General features: G+C 56.9%; 1 protein-coding gene across 2 annotated transcripts in view; it reads right to left on the minus strand.

Moving 5' to 3' along the window:
• Nucleotides 1–19,501, minus strand: part of KCNJ10 (potassium inwardly rectifying channel subfamily J member 10) — a 30,974-nt gene that overhangs the window by 9,373 nt on the left and 2,100 nt on the right. Inside the window, exon 2 of one of the 2 annotated variants that reach the window (XM_027613703.2) lies at nucleotides 686–921. The exons of the other annotated variant lie outside the window; for it this stretch is intronic. The gene's annotated coding sequence lies outside the window, so the exon portion shown is untranslated. The remainder of the gene's footprint in view (nucleotides 1–685; nucleotides 922–19,501) is intronic. 2 annotated transcript variants of the gene reach the window in all.

Below are 19,501 nucleotides of genomic sequence, written 5' to 3' on the forward strand. Positions count from 1 at the left end.
AGCCCAGTCTTGTACACTTTCCTATTTTAGAACATCAGAGTGCTTTGCAATGGTGTGTTCACCATTGTGTGTCGCCTGTGAGCCCTTCACTTAAGGCCCCGGCCTGGGACTCCCACTGTTTCCCCAGTATCGGGGACAGTTAGTTACTAAAGCCTGAGTGTGCAGGAATGACACCCGCAGGCCCATCTGGACCGAGGCTCGGGAGATGGTGATGCCGCGCTTCTGGAGACCTCCAGGGGGAGCCACGGTGCCATGGGAGGGAGCCAGGCTCCGGGCGGCCCCACTACCATGGCAGCCGGTTACAAACACTTCCTTCGAAGGCGGGAGAAAGCAAGTCCTTGGGGCATCAGCCTGGGCTCTCCTCTGGGTCAGCGGCAGGATGGAGAGAGAGAAAATGAGTTCGTAAAGGGCTGTGGGATTGGGGTGGACCATGCCAGGTAAGGGGCTGGAAAGGATGCTTCGACCCCCTCCCAGGAGCCGTGCGGAGGCACCTTCTCCTCCAACCTGTCAGGTTGGAGGGGCAGGGAAGAGCAAGAGCAAAGAGCAACTTGCCTGAAAGGAGCTCTGGGTCCTGATTCTCACTGCCTTCATTCCCGGACGTGAACGAATCCTCCCTCCTCCCTGCTGCCCCTCTGGTTTCCTAAATAGTTAACGGCGCCACCAGCCTCTGGGTTACCGCACTCACACTCCCAGGGCCACCAGACTCTCCTTCCTCGTGTCAACATCCATCTGATGCCGGGAGCTGTGCCTCTTCCCTTAGTCTCCTGGCCTGACGTCGGGTCCTTTCCTCCTTTTGGCTGAATCACCGCACCAGCCTCCACGCAGCTCCTGCCCGATCTTTCCCGCCTCAAATCCTTGCGACACTGCGACCGCCACTCTTCTCATGTCACGACCCCACGAGGCTTTATCCAGTTTCAACGCCTACGAGGTATTCAGAGGAGAATCCTTATTTCCTGACTGAGGAAGCCGAGGCTGGGAGAGATGATGGGACTCCGTGAAGTGTGTAGCTGGCCTCCCGCTCAGGTCCTCCATCTTCCAACCCTCCACTTTTTTCATTACACTGTCACCATCTCGGCATCCTCCCCGGCTCAAAACATGCTAATGTCGCTGCACCATCAACCAAGGATCGGGCATAAATGGCCCTCCCTGATCTGCCTCTAAACCCTCTGACAGACTTATTTCCCACCTCTTCTCTCCTATGCTGAGCGTCAGGCAAACCAACTGCTCCCTGCTCCCTGCGGAACACACCCGTGCGTTCGTGCTCCTCTCCCTCCCTGGCCTCCCCTCTGTCCTTGTCCCTACATACCCAAGATAATATTCAGAGCCCGGTTCAAATGACCCCTCTTCCGTGAAGCCTCTGATCCCCACAGCCTTAAGTAACACCTCCCTCTTCTGAGTCTCCATACACACACATACACACATCACCATCTGTATGTTTTATGGGACATCGATCTGGCACATGACCTCTCTTCTACTACAAATACGCTTACTGAACTAAGGATTCAGGCATAATACATTTTCATGGCCCTGACATGTGATTAGCACAATGTATGACACATAGGAAGGTGCTCCAGAAATATTTCAGGAGTGAATGAATGAGCAGAAGGGAGAGAACTGGAAACAGACAGCACCTCCCGCAGGGTGGGGGCTCTCATCCTGCACGGACAGAACTTCACTCTGGTCCAGAGCCTCTCCTCTGAGGCCTTCACATCCTTCCTTCTTGTCTGTGTCTTCTCTCGATTTTTTACATGTTTTCTCTTTTTCCTGAACACATGGAAACCCCCCAAACTAGTTACCAACACTAACAGATGTGCAAAGCAGCAGAGATGTCCTGGTCTGTGGTGATGTTGCCAATGTAGGAAGATCCGTGCAGTTTCAGCTGTGGGATCACACATTTACATGGCACTTTCTTTAGCATCTCCTGGGTGCCAGATTCTAAATAAGACCCTAGAGTTGGGGCAATGAATTAGATGTAGATTCTGGCCTGGAGGACCTTCCAAGCCAGTAAGGTAGGCAACCATAACAGAGGCAGGAAGTGGCAAGTACCCTAGACAAGGTATCCTGGAGGTACTAGGGGAATCTGCAAAGGGAAAGGTGACATTTAGCCCCAGGGAGCAACCCCATAAGAATGGTATTATCCCCATTTAGAGCAGGAAACAAGTTCAGTAATGAACAACCAGGGGTTGCTACATACCTGGCTGTCTGACTCAAGAGAAAGACTTGACAGAGAAAGGTGGCATTGAGACCGGGCCTGAAGGTTAGGCAAGATTGAGACACATGGAGAAGGGGACCTGGGGGGTCAGAGAGAAGGAGGCGCTTCCAGGGAAGGGAAGGGAGCAGTATGAGCAGAAGCTATAAGTCTGGAGAAAATCCAGAGCCAGCCAGGGAGCAGGAACCGTTCATTTTGGCTGAAGTGTTGGGAGCACAAGAAAGACCCTTAATAGGACAAATTGGGACAACAGTGATGTGCTCCCATCCCCCAACACCTCTGCTTTGTGGCCAGCCTCCTGTGTTTAAAGGTTGGGTCCCCAGAGAACCCTCCTACACTGTTGGTGGGAATGCAAGCTGGTGCAACCACTCTGGAAAACGGTATGGAGGTTCCTCAAAAAGTTGAAAATAGAGCTACCATACGATCCAGCAATTGCACTACTGGGTATTTACCCCAAAGATACAAATGTAGGGATCCGAAAGGATATGTGCACCCCGATGTTTATAGCAGCAATGTCCACAATAGCCAAAGTGTGGAAAGAGCCAAGATGTCCATCGAGAGAGGAATGGATAAAGAAGATGTGGTATATATATACAACATATATGTATACAAATATTACGCAGCCATCAAAAGGAATGAGATCTTGCCATTTGCAACGACGTGGATGGAACTGGGGGTTGTTATGCTGAGTGAACTAAGTCAATCAGAGAAAGACATGTATCATATGACCTCACTGATATGAGGAATTCTTAATCTCAGGAAACAAACTGAGGGTTGCTGGAGTGGTGGGGGGTGGGAGGGATGGGGTGGCTGGGTGATAGACACTGGGGAGGGTATGTGCTATGGTGAGCGCTGTGAATTGTGCAAGACTGTTGAAACACAGATCTGTACCTCTGAAACAAATAATGTGATATATGTTAAGAAAAAAAAAAGAAGAAGATAGCAGGAGGGGAAGAATGAAGGGGGGAAACTGAAGGGGGAGACGAACCATGAGAGACTATGGACTCTGAAAAACAAACTGAGGGTTCTAGAGGGGAGGGGGGTGGGGGGATGGGTTAGCCTGGTGATGGGTATTAAAGAGGACACGTTCTGTGTGGAGCACCGGGTGTTAGGCGCAAACAATGAATCATGGAACACTACATCAAAAACTAATGATGTAATGTATGGTGATTAACATAACAATAAAAAATTTAAAGAAAAAAAATAAAGTTTGGGTCCCCAGATGAGGGGTCTGGGCAGCAGTCACAGTGTGGAGTGTGGGCGGGGCATCCTAGGCTCCTGCCGGGATGAGGGGCGGGGCCTTGCCTACTCACCATGGGGCCCTAGCCGGTGATTTTCCTTTTTTGGCTGTAGACTGTTTACTCTTCCTAACCTTCGGTTCAGGGAAAGGGGAGGAGACGGAGGGGGCGGACCTCCCCCCCAGCACTTCACATTTCATCGTCGGAATGAGTCTATAGGAGAGTTTCTGCCTTCACAATTCCCGACGAACCCGGGGTTCGGGGAGCCCGGGCCACACAACTGACCAGCAGCAGAGCCCAGATCAATACCCTTCAGCTGGATTCCAAAGTCCTTTCTCCTCGAGCTTCAGGCTAATACTACAGTGAATTTGCCTTCACTGAGCAAATTCCACACTCAGCCACCAGAGAAGGTGACACCTCGACCTGCTGGGAGGCTAGCCGGGGCCGGCCGGGCTGGACATGTCACCAGCAGTGACGCCCAGAGAGCATCTCATGACTGGCAGTGATGCTCTTGTGTGTTTGCTTTATCACCTTGGCCCCTCTCCTAGGTTTGTGGGGCATGTCCCTCCCGTCCCCATTTCCTTCTCGGACTCTGCCCCCAGCTGTCTTCCCACCTCTTCCTCCGTCTGCACTGCCTGCTCGCCGCCTTCGTACTTGGTGCTGGCCGATACTAACGTGCGTTACCCCCTCCGTCCTTGCCCCCTTCCCCGCGGCCTGCTCACTCCCCCGTCTGAACGGGTTGTCCTTCAGCCTCCCGGATCCCGCTTTGTGAAGACAGTGATATGCAGGCAGAGCCTGCTGTCCCACTAATCACAGCACTGACCTTTGAACTCCCTCTCACGCTCTGCCCTCCTGTCTACACCCCCAGGCCCAGGGGTCTTCATCAGTGGAGGCATCGTAAGCCCCCCAGCCTCGTGTTCGCCCCCTTCTTCCCTCTGGAAAAGAGCCCTTTTTTAGGGGTTTGGAAATGGGGCAGCAGTTTCCTCCCGGACCCGAGGGGTCCCCGCTCTCGCTGTGAACCAGTCCACTCGGGTGAGGCCTGGGGGTGGTCCTGAACCAACCACTGTGGCGTGCGCATAAATGACTAGATGGACAGAAACAGGCAATCGTGGGACCAGCTGGCTCTGTGCCAGTAACCGCCCACCGCACCCCGGTGCTATGTGTGGGGGAAGCCCTGTACACAAACGGAGGGCTTTTGAGCACTGTCAGCCCCGGAACCCAAGGCCAGGCCCATCCGAGCGCAGCATTCTGGAGACGGTGTGCCGGAGATGGCGAGCGCGAATCGGCCACCGGGACGTTTTAAGACCCTGCCAGGGACTAAGAGGCAGTGTCACCTGCTGGGAAGGGGGCCGGACGGGGAAGCAGGAGACAGGTGCGAGACCCAGCCGGGCCACTGACCAGCAGTGACCTCGAGCAACGTCTCAGCCCGTCAGGCCACTATTTCCTTAATTGTGGCATAAGGGGCATTGTATTCGGTCCACTTCTCAAACGAGTGTGCCAGTAGGGACTCCAAGCCACAGGATTCAAAGTAATGTATTTTTCCTGCGGTATCAGTTTTCCTCAAAGACGTTGAGGGAAGATCTTTTTTTCATGTGAAACAAACCACATATGATAGGGTAGAATGAAAACAAAATAGATTTCAAGGATGCCCGCTGTGTGACCCATTACGGCTCATCGCTGTATCTTCTTGGATAGCTTCCCTTCCCCTCTGCCTTTCAGGACCCGTTGTGGGGTGGGTTTAGGGGGCCCTGCGTTGGAGGATTATCAAGGCCCCTTCCCACTTTAAGGCCCCGTGTGCAGCCTGAGCCACCCCCCTCCCTTGGGGGAGAGAGGAAATGGCCACTCAGCCTCCTGTCCCCAAACATATCATCTCTTCTTTGGACACTAACTCCAACTTGAATAGTGACCCTGGAGGCTTCCAAGGAGATCTGCTGCTTTGGGGCCTGAAAAGAAGCTTTTCTGGGCTTCCGGGTGTTCTTAAGGAGACAGGGGGAGAGGACAAGGGGGCCGGGTAGGAGAGGGAGGCCAGTAAGAAAAGTGTCCCGGGTTATGTAAGCCCTCCGAGGCTGGAGGAAGAATGGAGTTGGGTTTGGGGTTCTTTCAGACAGGATGCCTTTATTCATTAATCTCCCTCCCGTCCTGCCCCAGAGAAAATAAACAAATAGAAAGAGAGCCAGATGCACACAAATCTTGAGGTGGGGAAAGGAGGGCAGTGTGTGTGTGTCCGGGGGCCTGCTTTTCCAGCTGAGTCACTGTTGCCTCTTGTCTGCCACCCCTCGGGCTCCTTCCCCATCCCTCCCATCCTCTGGCCTCAGCCTGACACCAAGGCCCTGGCCCAGGGAAGAATAGGCTTTTCTTCCCTTGTGTCAACGTTTGGAAAGTTCTCATAGTCTGACCAAAAGAAAGGATAAAAGCCTTCAAAGCATTTCCTGGGAGCCTGTGACCCCTGTCTGGCCCTTCTGACCCCTCTGTGTGTTTTCCGGTCAAGAGAGGGAAGGACACAGAGATGGGGCCATGTCAGCTGCTCTCCTCGGTCCAAGCAGCACCCCTGCGTTTCAGAGTGGGCTGAGCAGGAGCACTGCCCCTTCCTCTGCCCCGACCTTCAGGCACTGTCTCCTGTTCCCCTACAAGAAGGAAACCATATTCCTTCAGAGAACTGCCCAGGGGGTGGGATCTCGGAAGTCCCCTCTCTCCCCAGCTAGAGCGAGGATGACTTCCTGGTGTGTGCCACAGATGGGCACTGACTCTTTGATGCACCTGCCTCCCCACCCTTCGCCCCACTCGGAGCACACTCCCTCCCGCAGTCATCCCCCTGCCAGGGTCTGCTCCTACCCAGCGTCTGGGGTTAGCAAGGCTGCGCATCCTGATTCTGGCTGAGGAACCTGGCTCTGTGCAGAGTTCAGCTGAGGACAAAGGATGCACTGCTGCCCCCTCGGCCCCAGCTCCGGCCATCCCCAGAGCCTCCTGGCCTGGCCCCATCCGGGTCCTCACCTCCGAAGAACAACTGCCCCCAGATGTCAACCCACCCCTCCTCGCCTCAACTGATGTGCCAAAAAAAGTCAGAAGCAATGGCATTAATATGAATAACGTATTCTGTTTGTTATCTATTGTTACAGTAAGACATGGGAGGCTGAAGAGGCTTCCAAGGACACTGGGGGACATCTCTGAGGGTCTGGGCAGGTGGTGTAGGAAGAGGGCGAGGACCAAGATGTTTGCTTGAGACGTGTGCTTCATGCGGCAGCTGGCCCCGAGTCCCCAGCCAGCCCTCACCTGGCCGGGGCTCCTGAGGGTCTCCCCATAGGAATCTACACCCAGCTGATCCCCCAAGATACTGGTTGAGGGCATCATCCTAGTTGAGAGATTGTGTTCTTCTAGACAGACCCCATGCTACGCTACTGGCAGAGGGGCAGAGGGTCGTCCAAAGTGCAGACAGCTGGAGGGGAGGGAAGGAGAGGGGTCTCGGGATCCGCCCCTCAGCCAGGAACGGGAGATGACCTCCCCGCCACCAGGGGGCAGGGCTCCCCAGCCCTGGGCACTCTCCTTCCGGCGCCCCCCTCCAATGCCCCTTCCCAGCCCCCTCCTTTTAACTACTAGGTTGAACCATAAGAAATTGCCAGTCAGGGGCTCCTGGGTGGCTCAGTGGGCTGAGTATCCAACTCTTGGTCCCGGCTCAAGTCAGGATCTCAGGGTCCTGAGACTGAGCGGCATTGGGCTCCCAGCTCAGTGGGGAGTCTGCTTGAGATTCCCCCTCTGCCCCTCCCCGCCTCTTTCTCGCTAAAAAAAAAAAATTGCCTATCAAAAGAAAAAAAAAAAACAGATCCCATGTCAGCAATATCAAATGGTTCGATCAAATATTTAATAGCAATAAAAATAAGAGTCTGTGCAGACTACAAAGCACATGGAAGCCACTGCCCGTGGTCGCAGGGCCCTGCGGGGGCAGTTGGCGCTGCAGGGAGCGTTCTCAAGGGCACAGCTGACCCTCTCGTCCTCACAGCCGAGGGCGTTCCTCAGCCTCAACCCCAGACGCCTGCAGCACCTGGGGCCCTTCGTGACCCTCTCTCACGGCCCTGTCTCCCTTCCTCTGGGGCTCCAGCCCTCCCTCCTCATCTCTGCCCTCGGTCTGGAGCATTCCAGCATCTGCGTGCTCAGATTCCTGTCCTCTGGCCTTCAGAGGGAGTCTTCTCTGGGGGTCCCCCCTGCACAGAGTCGCCCCTGACTTCCCTCCAGCCCCGTGTCCGGGTGGGCGCTAGGCCTCATCAGTTCTGCCTTGGTGGGCGTCTTTCAGTCTCCCTCAAGGCTGCCTTAGTCCAGCCTCGCATTCTCCTTCACCTCCGTGAAGCGCTGCGGTGACCTGGTCTCCCTGCCCTCCCCACCACCCCCCCACCGCTCCCCTGCCTCCCCTGCGCCCCTCAGCTGCTCCGGGGCCTTCTACAACGCCGCTGCGTCCCACCGCTCGGCCCCACCGCTCAGCCTGAAATCCCTGAGGGGGTTCCACAGCTTTGCTAACTTTCTGACAACCTTCAAGCCCCCCCCTTTCCCACTCCCGTTCTACCCTGATGGTCAAGGCCGCAGCTTCTGGCGCTTGTCCCTGAGCTCCCCCTTCTGGGGGTAGAGCGCCACCGTTCGCCCTTGACCGTGGCCAGCATCCCGGCCGCTGATGCCCATGGGGGGCTCCTGTTGTCCCTCTGCCACATCCTCAGTGAGGCACCTCCCGCCCCAACCGCCCGCGAGGGCCTGGAAGGCGGGACCGCCCTAGTTCTCTGTCAAGCTGCCCGCCCCGCATTTCACCTCCTAGACTGGCAGAGAGGAAGGACCCAGAGCAGAGATGACAGAGACCAGGGTCTGACTCGGGGCTGGGCTGTCACCCACGCAGCCTGTGGGCCATCGCGCTCCCCGCCCCTCGCCCCTAACACGTCGTTCATCGCCTTTTCTCACTGAGCCTCGGAGTGTTTCTCAACATGGTGACAACACAGAGCCGTTTTCAACCCAACAGAGTTAGCCTAACCGATGAAGCCTGTTTGTTACCATGGCATGTCTGGGTCACGGCCAAAGTCCCTCTCTGTTCTTCTTCCCCACTAGGGGCCATCCTGATCTGTGTCGCTTACTAGCTGTGGGAGCTTCAGGCAATCTCCTAACCTCCGTAGGGCTCAGCTTCCTCACCTAAGGAGGCAATAAACCCTTCCATCGTATGGTCGGGATTACATGAGATAAAGCGTGTGAAATCTGTAAGGCCCTTATGCAAATAGAAGTTATTACTACTATCCTACTTCGCAGGTGAAGGAAAGTATCTCCTGAATTAGACAGAGCAGGGCTCAGTGAGGCAAACTATCTTGGGACATTTAACGGCTAAGCCGGAACCTCTGTCTCTCAGCCCCGTGGCCCTTCACTCTCCATATGCCAGCGAGCTTGATGACACGCAAGCTCAGCCCTGCCTTCATTCTCCTCTTCCAGGCTGACGGTGGTTTGTGGGGTACAACTGACTATAGCCCCAGAATCGGAAGATGCTTCCAACGCACTCTTCTCCGTCCCCCCTCTTTGTCATCCCCAAGATGAGGCTCCCTCCAAAACCCTTCCAACCTGCTGGGAGGGAGGGAGGTGTGCAGGGAGGGGTGCCGAAGAGCCACGTTCCTCAGTGACTCCCTCCTTGTCCCCAGTCTTGGTGGCTCCAGACAACTGGCAAGCTTCTCGAAGCCCAGGATGGCCGGGCCCCAGGAGATAAGGGTTTGGGTGTGGAGGCCAGGGGGCCACTGAGCTGTCACCAGACCCACAGCAGAGTCTGAGAAACTAGTCAGGGGCCAAGCTGGTGGGACCTGCTCCTTAGGGTCCTGGGGACCGGTGGGGCTCCCGACCTGAAAGAGGACGGGGGTCGGGCGAGCTGACTAGACCCCGTCCGAGGGCCCCATTTTCTAGTCCGGGGTCTTAGAAGTTGCACCGGCTGTGAGGAGGGAGGCTGGGCCCTGGGTGGTGGAGGCTCCAAGAGGGAAGGGGGTGGGGAGGCAGAAGAGAAACTCCCCTGAGTGGAGGCACCCTCAGGAGCAGCTCCTATCGGGGTCATGGTATCTGCCCCACTCCTTCCAGGAAGGACCATGCCCACCTTCCCAAACAGGAAGCTTTTCTCTGAATTGATTCCTGACCTGTGTTGTGTTCATCTTTGGTCCTCCGCAGTGCCTAGAATAGAGCTTGGCTAAGTCTGTCTTTTTCTTTCTTTCTTTCTTTTTCTTTCTTTCTTTCTTTCTTTCTTTCTTTCTTTCTTTCTTTCTTTCTTTCTTTCTTTCTTTCTTTCTTTCTTTCTTTTCTTTCTTTCTTCCTTCCTTTCTTTCTTTCTTTCTTTCTTTAGATTTTATTTATTTATTTGACAGAGAGAGACACAGCGAGAGAAGGAACACAAGCAGGGGGAGTGGGAGAGGGAGAAGCAGGCTTCCTGCGGACCAGGGAGCCCGATGCGGGGCTCGATCCCAGGACCCCGGGATCATGACCTGAGCCGAAGGCAGACGCCCAACAACTGAGCCACCCAGGCGCCCCTTGGCTAAGTACTTCTTAAAACAACCCATAAGATTGCTATTCCACGTGACCTTTTCCTCCCTGAGGTCTGTTCCCTGTATGTGACATGCTTCGTCCCTGGAAGTCCTTCCTCCGAGCTTCCCATCAAAGTTTTGACTTTGTGACAACTGGGGGCACTGACCTGTCTCCCCATCAGCCTTTACTCTAGGTGAAGAGCTGCCTTTTCCGTAGCTTCCCTCAGCCCTCCTCCATTGCACTCCCTAGATGCTCTCTAGTGAGGGGCCAGATGGGGAAACTGAGGCCAACAGTGGGGGCACACGCCCAGCAGGAGAGCGTCCATGCCAGAAATCCAGAATCTCCTGTGGGAGGTAGGTCCTTCTTCCATGGTTCCGGGTCAGACAGCTCTGCACTTGAGCTTCTCCCTGGACCGACCAAGTCCCCCTGGTGAACCCAGCGCTTCTTGTGCCCATGTGACCAAGGGCAAGAGGGCTGAGCTTGGGAGCATGGGAGGACAAGCCAGAAAGGGGGGATGTGGGGGAGCGGAAGCAGATGACCCGCCTCTGAAGTCCCAGAATTACAGCTGGGAGAGTCTGGGATAACCCGCTCCGGCTGGCCTCCCCAGCATCAGCGTCCTCTGGCCTGTCTCCGCCCTCACAGTGTCCTCTGTCCAGTCACATCAAGCTCCTCTCAGGTCTTGGCCGGGCCATGCCTCCTCTCACCAACAGCTCTGGGCAAACGATGCGGCCTCCTCCGGGAAGCTCTGTCCCCCTCCCCACTACCCTTCTCCCAGGCCTCAGCTCACATGCCACTTTCTCCGGGAAGCCTCTGCAGACGTGCCTCCCCAACCCCGTATGGGTTGCCCCCTCCTTGCAATGAGCCAGGCCTTGCCCTCAGCACATCATCCTGTCCTCCCAAGAGGTTGGTAATGTCACTGCCCACATGTGAATTGTTTGCAGAGCAGACTCAGAAGGTTAGCCGACTGGCTCAGGAGGACCACTAAGGCCAAACCCCGGTCTGTTTTCGGTGAAGTACATACTTTCCACCTTGCCTCCGTAGGGTCACAGAGTGCGCATGCTGGGAAGCCCTTGGGTCATCGCAATCGATTCCCTGGTTTCACCAAAGAGGAAGCCACGGCCGGGGAAAGGCCAGGAACTGGCCAGTAGCACGTGTGAGTTTTGATCAGAATCAGAGCAAGAACCTGACTTCTTCCTCATCCCAACTTCCCCTCCTACAAGATCCTTTCTTGACCCTGGGGTGCTGAAGGGCCGGCTGGCGTGGAGCCAACCTTGGAACATCACCACTGAGCTCTTCCCCTACCCAGTCACGGCCATACCCCCCCACCCCACCATGCTCAGGTCTCCAGAACCCCCTCGGCCTCGAAGCTGCTGGCCCAGAATTAGGCCAACAAGGAGAGCTAGACGAAACTGTGAAGTGTGGGCCCGTAGGGAGGGGACGGATTCAGTGGTGCTCTCTGCTGGGGGCTGAGAAACAGTCAAGGGAGTTCTTTGAGACAGCTGGAAATCCCACGGCCCCCAGGAGCTCTGAGTGTCATGGGAACTACCTCCCAGGCCACCCAGCCTCTGTTCGACGAGAGACCAAATGTGGACCCCTCCCTTTCCTCAGGGAGAGTGAGCACTCCACTTCTTTCATCCTTCCCCTTGGCCTGGTCATACCTTATACCCAGGAAATGCTTCCTGTTACATCTAAATGTACTTACTGCTGTCCAAGCAATCTATTCTTATCTTTACCCTTGGTGGAGATGGAGACCTAGGGTACCCTGTTCTTATGATGCAGATTTAGGGAACTGAGCCACCTTTCCAGGCAGGTCTCAATCTCCTTTCGTCCTCATGGCTCCTGGTTGCATGTACAGAGAGCCACCCCTGACCCTCACACAGGGGAGTCTAAGGGGGCCCACCATCACCCGAGAGGGAGTCTCCCTGCCCACCCCCCACCATTCCACTTATTCCTATCCACCCCCCCATTTGAAGACAAGAATGGGGCGGGGGTGGCATGAAGACACAGCTTAGACACGTGTAGATTCTAGATGTATTTAGAACTGGACTCAGAAGTGGCTGCCCCCCCATCCTCCCTCTTACGGTGGCTAACAGCCTGAGTGTAGTGGGGCGGGGGGCGGGGGAGCTGATGATGTGCTTCCGGCAGCCCTCGCTCTCCAAGAGGGGACATGTGAAGGGACATCTGGAGGCAGAAGGACACACCAGAGCGTAAGGGCTAGGGGGGAGCGGTGCTCCTGCATGAAGAAGACGGATGCATGAGGTGGCTTAAGCAGAATCTGGCTGCCAGAGGGGCAGCATTCGAGGGAGAGGGGGGGTTTGAGGAGGAGAAGGGTCCTGTGCAATTCTGACAGAAGGGAAACATCATGGTGACCGATGTTCAAGGACCCTTGCGGAAGCGCCAACCAGTATCAGCGCCACCATCCATCTAAGGGACTTGCTGCTGCCGTGACCCCGTCCACAGCCCCAGGTCTTGGGGTCCTGGTGGGCCCTCCATCTCTTCCCTTCTTGGACTGCCTGCTCCAGGCTTCCAAAAGATGCCTAGGACCAGAACAGCAGGGGAGGCCTGGACATCCTGGCAGATCCTTTCTCAGACAGAGGGTATTAGCAGGTAAGGTCAGAGCCAGGCATCACCAAAGGCTTGGAATCAACAGAGATCTCAAACTCCAAAGCCTAGCTACGGAGGTCCTGGGGTTTCTCTCCCCAGCCATGCAGAATCTGTGGCAGGAGTGGCGCTGGCGTGAGGGCAGGGAATGAAAGGAGGTAGGCTCATCCTGCCTGGAAATAGTGGAAGGGTCAAGGTGACTTTCGGAGGTTCTTTCTAGACCCAGAGTCCCTTGTAAGGTCCCTGGACCGGCTGTCCTGCCTACTCCCTGGCCCTACCACTCCTCCAGCTCCTTTCCAGGGAGGGTGGGTACCAGGCAGCTCTGTTAAAACTCCATGTGGGGGCGGGTCACCTAGTGAAGCCGAGAGACAGATGGTAACCCACCCACCCACCCCAGGAGAAAACATACACCTAGAGGCCACACACCTCCCTTCCAGTCCTAGCATTTTGTCACCCCTCAGGGCCTTTCTGTAAAACAGGTCATGATGGGCTGTGACACAGGGTGCACTGGGCAGATGCAAGGGACAAGGGACAGCCACACTGGGCCTGTGCTGGGCAGGCTGGGTTCCATCCTCCTGCAGAGCACCCCCCACGGCGTGCCTGGCTCAGCTGTGGGCCGGGGGTCCTGGCCACTGAAACCCCCGAGGTGGGGTGAGGTGGGCAGCGGTGCTCAAGAGTTCAGTGGCGGAGGCCGTGCCCATGGTTAACGTGTAAGCGGTCCGGTCTGGGGCAGCGGGACATTACCCGCCCCAGGGCTACATTCTTGAGGTCACAACAAGTGCAAACTTGTTATAACCTGTGTTGGAGCAGCAGGGGGCAGCGAGGGCAAGGGGGGTGGAGGCTTGGAGCCGCCAGCAGCCAGCCGAGGGGTGCCAAGGGGAGGCGCGGGGTGGGGCCGGGCGCAGCCGTGCAGGTGCATATGCACGCGGACGGCAGGAGGACTGCGGGTCCAGGCTCCGGCTCGGCCTGCCGTGTCTGGGCACACCCGCTCCAGCGTGCGTGTGGGGTCTGTGTGTGGGGTTGCATAGATGAGTGTGTGCCTCTGTGTCTCTGCATATATGAGCCCCGTGGAGGAGGAGCAGGAGTGGCAGCCACGGGCCCAGGCCGGGCATGTGGAACGGAGCAGTGGGCGCTGTGAGCGCCCCTTCCCCTTCGCTGGCCTCACAGAACCTGCATTCCAGCTCCATCCACAGACGGCACCCCCCATCCCCACCCCCTGTGAGCTGGGGCCTCTCCCCACCAGTGCCCATCTCCCCAGCCTGCCCCGGGAGTGGGGGGGGGTCACCTCCTGGCCCTGGGCCCACTCCCCCGCACTCCCTTGGCCCTCCGGACACTGGGGCGGGTGGGGGTGGGGGCGGGGGGAGGCTCTGAAAGCAGGTGACTGTTTGGGGGAACTCAGGGACAGAGCCCCCATTGTGCCTGCCCCAGAGCCGCCTCAATGGAGCTCTCTGGCACAAAGGGGCTTTGACAATGGGCAGGCCATTAGTATGCAGAGCCAGCCCCTCAGCCCTCTCCCTGTCCCACAGCCCAGAGGAGGGAGCTGGGGGGCTGCCGGCCCTGCCTGTTGAGGCAGGGGGTGGGGCAGGGCTGAGACTGGAGAGATCTTAGCCCATAGGGGCTCCCTTAGGGAGATGGCAGAGGGAGACTAGCCTAGGGCCCCCAAACCAGCCACTGGCCACAAAGACCCTGGCAAGTGGAAAGAGCCACAGGGACCGGTAATGATGGGGGAGGGCAGGCTGTGGGGGCCAGGCCGGGCCCTGGAAAGAAGCAGGCGGACAGTCTGAGCCCACCCACTTTTTGCCTCAGCTTAACCATCCATTGCGGGAATTGTGTGGGCAGGGGAGGAGAACGGAACAACGGACAGCAAGGTCTCAAACCTAAGCCCGCCAGGTTTCTTGGGGGCTGCAGGTGGGATCTGAACTGCCACAGGATGCAAAATTAGAGTGTGCTCAGGGTTTGGGGCATCCGGGGTATCTGGGCTTCTGACGAAGGTAGTGCCTGCAGCCTGGCTCACGGGACTGTGGCTGAAGGGCCAAAGAGCCAGGACTAGCTCACCTGCAGGGTGTGGGGAAGAGGCTTCTCTCCTCCTGCCCAGGGGACCCCAGCGCCCCCTCCACCCACCACTCACTGGGCGCCAGGTTCTGCCCCAGGGCACCGCGGCTCAGCGGGCAGCGCGGGGTGGCCAGGGCAGGGGCTGAGGAGGCCGGGACCTGGGAAGGGGCTGCGGGTGGTGAGCAGGGAAGAGGTGCCCCGTGAGAAGCAGTGTTGCCCAATCAAGACTTTCTCTGCCCTGTGCCAGAAACCCCCAGGAGCGAGGGCTGAGGCCACTTTACAGAACTGCCCCCCACGAGGCAGGACAGAGGGATCTTCTGGGCTTAGGCACCTCTTCTGGGGCTCGCTTTCTCCACTTCTCAGTTGTTTGATGGCAGGAAGTCCTCCCTGCAATCTGCCCTCAAGGCTTCCTGCTGTACGGCCCTGGGCCCTGGATGGCTCACTTGCTTCCTTCTCCCTGTCAGGACTTTGGTTCTGCACCCCACCCCCGCTCCCAAAAGAATCTGGTCTGGGGGACGTAGGCCTAGCAGTTAGAGCTCCTGGGTTCAGGGCCAGCAATCCTGTTAACCTTCCCAGGGCCCGGCACAGGTCCATTTCCCACCCTGGGCTGGGAGGCCCCCTCAGCTACGCGGGAAGGACCACCTGTGCCGCTTCCCGCCTTTGGGGCCCAGGGGACTCAGGGGCAAGGCTGTGGGAGTGAATAAGAGCTCACATTATGTAGCACCGCTCTAAGCCCTTTTCTAGAATGATGTCAGGTAATTTTCAACAACTCTAAAAAACGTAGGCACTTTCTTAAAGCCCCATTTGATAGATGAGAAAACAGAGATGTGGATGATTTGCCCAAGGTTACATAGCTAGGGAGCATAGAACAGGGCCCCACAGGCTAAACCACCCCATCCTGCCCCCCCTTCCCCCTCCCCCCCCCCCCCCCCCCCGGCCCTGAGTGAGCGTGCTTAGTGGAGCCTGGGTAGCCGATGAGATCAGCCAGGACACTCTGCTTGCCCGGGGTTTTTTTTGAAACTGTTTTCTGAAGCTCCTCTAGACTAGCCATTCTCAAAGTGCGGTCCAGGAACCTGGGGGTTCCTGAGACTCTTTCAGAGGCTCTGTGAGGTCAAAACTGTCTTCATAACAATGCTAAATGTTATTTGCTTCCTTCACTCTCATTCTCTCATGAGTGTTCAGTGGAGTTTTCCAGAAGCTAGGTGACACATGATATGGCAACAAATTGAATGCAGAAGCAGATACGAGGCATCGTCTGTCTGGCATGCAGACACACGTTCAAAAGATTTGTGAAAATGTGAGACACCATCACTCTTCTTACGAAATTTTTTGTTTCTTTTTCTATTTTTCATTAAAAGGACATCATTTATGTGGACATGCGATGGGTTTGGGGTTGCTTTTAAAGGAACTAATAAATATTTTAAGCCTCCTCAGTTTTCATTTCTAACACACCAAGAGATGTAACCCACAGAAACCAAAGCTCTCTGGAGCCTGCAATAATTTTTAAGAGTGTAAAGGGGTCCTGAGATGAAGAGGCTTGGGAAGCAGTGCCCTAGACTCCATCAGACATACTCTCTCTCCTCTTGCCAGTTGCCTGGGCCTTGTTTATCAGCGGGCCAACCAGGGAGGGTTAGACATGGGGAGAAGGTATGTGCCTGGGTCTCCTGTTTGGGACGAGGGTGGAGGATAGAGCTCGGGGACAGTCCCAGGGAGAACGCAACGCTAAGAGGTCAGGCCTGTGCCCCCCTCCAGAAGGTGTCCCCACAGGTCTGCCAGCCTACAAGCCCCTGCCCAGAGGTGTGCTCAAGACAATGGGGCCGCACCACGCTGGGCTCTGACCTTCGCCCTTTCTCCACCCTGGAGGCCTGCCAACAAGCCCGGCATCGGGGCGGGGGGTGGGGGGGACAGACCTCCCTGGCGAGAAGAGAAAGTCTCAGTGGATCCCCACATGAGTTTTTGTGTTTGGGCCAAATGGGCTTAAAGGACTGGAAATGGGGGTCCTGGGGTCTGCTGCTTAAAATCTTAGGGTTAGGCCATCTCCACAGGATGGGCCCGTTGGCAGAGGGGGGCTTTTCTTGAAGTTCCCTAGAGAGTTGAATAATAGGGTCTTACATACATACACCCCACTCCCAGACACTCATAAGCATCTAACGTCAGGGTCCTCCCCCGGAATTCGCATCCAGGACGGTTTCCTACCTAGAGGCAAGCTGGTCGGAGGGCACTGTGTTCCTAGGAGCTGAGGGGTCCAGGGAGGGAAGAGATGCCTTTGCTTCAGGGGGTTGGAAGTGTGCAGGGGTGCAGGGGCACAGCCCCATCCCAGAGGAGCCCCCATGTAATGAAGGAGACAGGACGTCCCTTCCCAACATTACCATTGCGTTGGGCCTCTGGGCCAAGTAACAGACACAGGGACAAAGGACAAGCAGAATGCTGAGGCACAAGGGGTACAAGATGACAGGTCAGCTGGGGAAATGGGGACAGGGATGTGTGCGAGGGGTGGACCCTGGAATGGGAAGGCCCCCGTGAGGGCCCGGAGGGAAAGAAGAGGTGTAGCTCAGGGACTGCCGGTGGACTCACCGCCCCCCCAAGAACAAGGTCTGAAGAGGGCAGTCCCAAAAGGTGGGGTGCTGGAGGGGGGTGAGGAAAGGCTTCTATAAAGTATCTTGAAGACCATGATTGGGAGTTTTCATGTGAAAACCAACAGGGATGTCTGGGTAGGAAAGGGACAAGACGGAATGGGTGCTTCGTGGTGATAGTTCTAGTGGAGGGAACAGTAAAGGGAGGGAGCCAAGGAGAGAGAGAGGCTGGAGTCAGGGAGGCCGTTAGGGAGGCTGCTGTGGGCACCCAGGCTGCCCGGGGTGGGCGGGGGGAGGCAGAGGAAGGGGCGGGCACGCAAGCCTGAGAGGAGGGGAACGTGGATGCCAGAGGGACAGGCAGGGTCACGCGGGATGGGAGAGATGGGGGGTGGGGGCAGAGAAGCTGGGTTCGGGCTGGAAGGGAGAAGTTGCTCCGAACGGGCAAACAGACTGTTTTCAGGAAGCACAGCAGCTCAGTTCACACTTCTTGGACCTCAGTTAAAGACGGAACACATCCGCCTGGTGCAAACAGGGAAAGGAGCCACGGGTGAGGAGACCCAGCCCACGCGACAGCCCATCTGTGGGAATGAAGACAGGAATCCTCCCGCCTTCCCAAACTCTGGGAGGGTGGAGGTACCGAAGCCCGGACTTGACGGCTGGACCGCAGAAGAACAAGGGAGTGGGCAAAGCCCAGGAGCCAGGAGAGCACACAGAGTCGGGTCAGAGAGGGGGGCACCACAACAGCAAGCGCGCTTTCTAGGTGCCAAGCACCCCAAGCCCTTCACGAAGTCTGACTCTTTTAACCCCCAACTATGGTGGGCGCCATGGTAAGGACGAGGAGCCCGGGGTCGCTGCAAAGTGGCGGACGCAGGCCTGAAGGCCAGCAAGTCTGACTGCAAGGCTGTGCTCTTCACGGCTCCACTGCGGCCTCCCAGGCAGGGCCCGAGCAGGAGGGAGCCCTGGGACCGCGCATTCGAGTGGCCGGCCATCCAGGAGCATCCCCCCCCCGCGCTCCCCACCCCCCCGACAGCTGCTGTGTCATCCCTGTGCCGATCGCTGATCGGAGCTTCCCAGCTCCCCCTCAGAAGCCTTAATGATGGGCTTGGGGGCTTAGGGATTTGGTTTTTTTGCTCCAGAAGGTGGTCTCCTGTTCTTTCCCAATCTCCATTTCGGATTTCTTTCCTTTAATGGGAGGTGCTTCCTGAAGCCTAACCTAAGTCCTTCCAGCTGCAGCGCCACCCCTGTCCCGGGCCTTCTGCCCCTGGAAGCAGAACAGAATGGCCTTACGCTTTGACATGAGGTCTTGAGAGGCCAGAGATGCTCCTGTCCCGCTCTCAGCCCCTGCTTCTCCCGGCCACACCAGTCGGTTCCGACTTCTCCTCACATTCCAGAGCCAGCCCCTCCTTTCTCCCCACCGCCTCAAATCCAGAAGCTGGCAGACACCCACGGGAGAGTTTTTCCCACAATCCCTTTCTCTTTGCCCTTTCGAGGTTCTGCTGGGGGAGGAGGTGAAGAGCGGATGCACTGTGGCCACGCACACGGCAGCAACATGCATGTGAAACCAGGATGAAGGAAGAAAAGCACTGAACTCAGCCTGTGGGAGAGACGGTGGCGGGGGGGGGACGGGGCAAACTCACTCACAAAGCTCAGAGTCCGGGAGCCGCCCCCACTGACCACCCTGTACTGGGCACTAAACACTTGGAGTCCAAATCTGCCTGCTCTCCATCCTTCTGCGGTTCCATCTCAGTGGCCTCTCTGCCCCTTCCAGGGCCTCACCATGACCCCGGACAGCTTGGCCTCAGCCTGGACAGTGGCACTGACCAGTCAGGCAAGAGAAGAATCTAGGCCAGAAAGGGGAGGGAGAGTGGAAGATTTTCCTTCCGTTCTACATAACCCTTGGCAGGAAAGTTGGGGGCTCCATTGCCCGATGCCTCTTTCTCTCCCCACCAATGCCAGGTGGCTCAGCCTATCTTCCACCTCATGTGCAGAAACCAAGCATCCTGCCAGGAGGCCCAAGAGGCCTTTTCTCCTCCGAGGAAGTGGGTCTTTCTGTATGACTCAGCCCGAGGCCCTAAACCTCTCATCCCACCAGGCCCAGGAGGACCCCAGAGGACATCGTCTGAGCCCACCCAGATCCCAGTGTCCCAGCCTCTTCAGTCCCCAGGGAGGACAAGGGAAGGAGGCCCCTGGGTCTTCTGCCAGGCCCTTCCCTTCTAGCCCAAGCCAGACAAGCTGGAGCTATAAACGAGCTCATGCGTGGAGGTGCAGGGAGGGGCACCGCACACCATTCCGTGGGGCACAGGGAAGAGGTG

Source organism: Zalophus californianus, chromosome 10, assembly GCF_009762305.2.
Source record: "Zalophus californianus isolate mZalCal1 chromosome 10, mZalCal1.pri.v2, whole genome shotgun sequence".
In the NCBI taxonomy this organism is placed as follows: Eukaryota; Metazoa; Chordata; class Mammalia; order Carnivora; family Otariidae; genus Zalophus; species Zalophus californianus.